At 34.2% G+C, this 4,730-nt stretch overlaps 1 non-coding gene across 1 annotated transcript; it reads left to right on the forward strand.

The window, feature by feature from the left end:
* Positions 1–267: 267 nt before the first annotated feature.
* Positions 268–375, forward strand: LOC148546469 (small nucleolar RNA R71). Its single transcript, XR_015901236.1, has one exon. It is a non-coding gene; the product is annotated as a small nucleolar RNA R71 (small nucleolar RNA).
* The last annotated feature ends 4,355 nt before the right edge of the window (positions 376–4,730 follow it).

Raw genomic sequence — 4,730 nt, forward strand, 5'->3', positions numbered from 1 at the left:
GACTTACTGAGTCAATATTTTATTCTAAGCCAATATGGCATTCAGAATATCAATTTTAAGAACTCCTTTCTTCTGATTTGTCCCATTATTCACAGGATTCCTTTCAGAAGTATACATGAATTGGTTATTTGCAACCATTTTAATGAGTTCCTGAGCTTCTGCAGGCGTCTTCTTTAGATGAAGAGATCCTCCAGCAGAGCTATCCAATGACATCTTGGATAGTTCAGACAGACCATCATAGAAGATACCTATGATGCTCCATTATGAAAGCATGTCAGAAGGACACCTTCTGATCAATTGCTTGTATCTTTTCCAAGCTTCATAGAGGGATTCACCTTCCTTCTGTCTGAAGGTCTAGACTTCCACTCTAAGCTTACTCAATTTTTTAGGTGGAAAGAATTTGGCCAGAAAAGCACTGACCAGCTTTTCCCAAGAGTTCAGGCTTTCCTTAGGTTGTGAATCCAACCATATTCTAGCTTTGTCTCTTACAGCAAAGGGAAAAAGCATAAGCCTGTAGACCTCGGAATCAATCCCATTGGTCTTGACAGTGTCATAGATTTGTAAAAATTCAGCTAAGAACTGATGAGGATCTTCCAATGGAAGTCTGTGAAACTTGTAATTATGTTGCATCAGAGAAACTAATTGAGGCTTAAACTCAAAGTTGTTTGCTCTAATGGCAGGGATAGAGATGCTTCTCCCATAGAAGTCGGGAGTAGGTGCAGTAAAGTCACCAAGCACCTTCCTTGCATTGTTGGCATTGTTGTTGTTTTCAGCTGCCATGGCTTCTTCTTGTTTGAAAATTTCTGTTAGGTCTTCTCCAGAGAGTTATGCTTTAGCTTCTCTTAGCTTTCTCTTCAAGGTCCTTTCAGGTTCAGGATCAGCTTCAACAAGAATGCCTTTGTCCTTGCTCCTGCTCATATGAAAGAGAGAAGAAGAAAGTATGGAATCCTCTATGTCACAGTATAGAGATTCCTTGAGGTGTCAAAGGAAAAGAAGAATAGAAGAGGGAGGCAGAGAGGAGAGAATTCGAACTTATAGAGAGAGGAAGTCCGAATTGTACATTGAGGAGGAGTGTTAGTCCCTTAAATAAAAGGATGTGAGAAGGGGGGAAGAATTTTCGAAATTAATTTTAAAAAGATTTTGAAATAATTAAAAGAAATTTTGAAAAATTGGTTAATGATTTTCGAAAATAAAAATTGAGAAAGTGGTTAAGTGATTTTGAAAAAGATTTTGAAATTAGAAATAAAAAAGATATGATTGAAAATAATTTTTTTTGAAAAAGATGTGGTTGAGACGATATGATTGAGAAAATATGGTTTTAAAAAGGTATGATTGACAAACAATTAAAAAGATTTGATTTTTAAAATTAATGTCTTGGCTAACAAGAAATTTAAAAGATATGATTCTAAAATTCAAATATTGAACCTTTCTTAATAAGGAAGAAATTTTTGAATCAAATCACTAATTGTTAGCAAGGATTTTCGAAAATAGTAAAAAAAATGGAAATGATTTGATTTTGAAAAGATATGGTTGAAAAGATATGATTTGAAAAATATTTGATTTTGAAAAATTATGAAAATTTGAAAAAGATTTGAATTAAAAATAAAATCTTCCCTCATGTGCCCTCTTGGCGTTAAATGCACAGAATGATATCCATTCTGGCGTTTAACGCCCAAAATACTACCTTTTGTTTAAACGCCAGTTTTCCTTCCTTACTAGGCGTTTTGAACGCCCAGCTTTTTCTCCGTGATTCCTCTGTTGCATATTCTGAATCTTCAATTCTCTGTATTATTGACTTGAAAAGACATAATTTTTGAAATTTTTTTTTGAATTTTTAATGATGAGAAACAACAAAATGAAACTAATCATGGAAAACTAAGATCAAATAAACAATGCATGCAAGACACCAAACTTAGAAATTTTCATATTAGAGACACTAACAAATTGAGAATGCATATGAAAAATAACAAAATACACAAAACAAGAGAAATTAAAGATCAGAGCAAAGAAATCATCAAGAACAACTTGAAGATTAATGAAGAACATAATGAAAAAAAAATGCAATGAATTAAATAAAACATGCAGGACACCAAACTTAAAAATTGACACTAGACTCAAACAGAAACACAAAATATTTTTGGTTTTAGGGTTTTATAAAATTTTTTTGTATATTTTTTTTTTGAAAATTATTTAAAAAAGAAAATAAGGAATTCAAAATTTTTAATGAGAATTCCAGAAATCATGCAATGTTAGTCTAAAACTCCGGTCCAGGAATTAGACATGGCTTACCAGCCAGCCAAGCTTTCAGTGAAAGCTTCGGTCCAAAATACTAGACATGGCCAATGGCCAGCCAAGCTTTAGCAGATCACTGCATTCAATAGCAAAATTGATAGAGATCAACAAGCTCTTGTGATGATAAGTTAAAACCTCGGTCCAAAAGATTAGACATGGCTTCTTAGCCAGCCAGACTTCAACAGATCATCATGAAACTCTAGAATTTATTCTTAAAAACTCTGAAGAACAGAATATAAATTTTTTTTTGAAATTTTTCGAAAATAAAAAGTAAAAAGCTTAAACATAAAATAAAATTACCTAATCTGAACAACAAGATGAACCGTCAGTTGTCCAAACTCGAACAATCCCCGGCAACGGCGCCAAAAACTTGGTGCACAAAATTGTGATCATCAATGGCGCCAACAACTTGGTACGCACAATTGTAATCTCAACTCTTTTTCACAACTCCGCACAACTAACCAGCAAGTGCACTGGGTCGTCCAAGTAATAAACCTTACGTGAGTAAGGGTCGATCCCACGGAGATTGTCGGCTTGAAGCAAGCTATGGTCATCTTGTAAATCTCAGTCAGGCAGATTCAAATGGTTATGGAGAATTGATAATTAGAATATGAATAAAATATAAAATAAGATAGAGATACTTATGTAATTCATTGGTGAGAATTTCAGATAAGCGTATGAAGATGCTTTGTTCCTCCTGAACTTCTGCTTTCTTATTGTCTTCATCCAATCATTCATACTCCTTTCCATGGCAAGCTTTATGTTGGGTATCACCGTTGTCAATGGCTACCTCCCGTCTTCTCAGTGAAAATGGTCCAAATGCGCTGTCACCGCACGGCTAATCATTTGTCGGTTCTCGATCATGTTGGAATAGGATCCATTGATCCTTTTGCGTCTGTCACTACGCCCAACACTCGCGAGTTTGAAGCTCGTCACAGTCATTCCATCCCAGATCCTACTCGGAATATCACAGACAAGGTTTAGAGTTTTTGGATCTCAAGAATGGCCGCCAATAATTCTAACCTATACCACGAAGGTTCCAATCTTAGATTAGAAACCCAAGAGATACACATTCAAGCTTGTTTGCATGTAGAACGGAAGTGGTTGTCAGACACGCATTCATAGGTGAGAATGGTGATGAGTGTCATATAATCATCACATTCATCATGTTCTTGAGTGCTAATGAATATCTTGGAGAAGAAATAGGCTTGAGTTGAATAGTAAAACAATAGTACTTTGCATTAATTCATGAGAAACAGCAGAGCTCTACACCTTAATCTATGGGGTATAGAAACTCCACCGTTGAAAATACATAAGTGAAAGAAGGTCTAGGCATGGCCGAATGGCCAGCCTCCCAAAGAGGGTTCAATCATCAAAACATGATTAAAAGATTGATTGAAAGATGAAAATACAATAGCAAAAGGTCCTATTTATAGAGAACTAGTAGCCTAGGGTTTACAGAAATGAGTGAATGATGCAGAAATCTACTTCCGGGCTCACTTGGTGTGTGCTTGGGCTGAGCATTGAAGCTTTCACATGTAGAGACTTTTCTTGGAGTTAAACGGTAGCTTTGGTGCCAGTTTGGGCGTTTAACTCTAGCTTTTATGCCAGTTCTGGTGTTTTGACGCCATAATTTTTATGCTGACTTGGAACACCGGTTTGGGCCATCAAATTAGGCAAAGTATGGACTATTATATATTGCTGGAAAGCTCAGGATGTCTACTTTCCAATGCAATTGAGAGCGCACCAATTGGACTTCTGTAGCTCCAGAAAATCCACTTCGAGTACAGGGAGGTTAGAATCCAACAGCATCTGCAGTCCTTTTTCAGCCTTTGAATCAGATTTTTGCTCAAATCCCTCAATTTCAGCCAGAAAATACCTGAAATCACAGAAAAATACACAAACTCATAGTAAAGTCCAGAAATATAATTTTTATTTAAAAATTAATAAAAATATAATAAAAGGTAACTAAAACATACTGAAAACTACCCAAAAACAATGCCAAAAAGCGTATAAATTATCCGCTCATCATTGACACGTGTCCAACACGCACTCTGCATGTTGACTCTCCACCTGCAAAATTCATCTACCTGTAATTATACCAAATAATTTATTTTTTAACAAAAATACTAATTTTTTTCATATAAAAAAAATTCACCTTAATTTTAATTATAACTTTATGAAATATTTATAGTAATAATTATTATATATTTTTTATTTAATTTTTTAATAAAAATTATATATTTTTATTAATTATTTCGTGCACCGCATGAGAATATTGCTAAATAAAATGGTATAAGAAATTAGAAGAAAATGTATTTATTAATCCAGCAAATAATAATTTATGTATAAAATATAAAATTTAACCAATCTACAGCTTTTGCTTTTGTAATAACATAAGTCTGAGTTTTGAAACTTGAAAATCATGTATAAAATAT

This window comes from Arachis ipaensis, chromosome B9 (genome assembly GCF_059453495.1).
Source record: "Arachis ipaensis isolate K30076 ecotype BB chromosome B9, ASM5945349v1, whole genome shotgun sequence".
In the NCBI taxonomy this organism is placed as follows: Eukaryota; Viridiplantae; Streptophyta; class Magnoliopsida; order Fabales; family Fabaceae; genus Arachis; species Arachis ipaensis.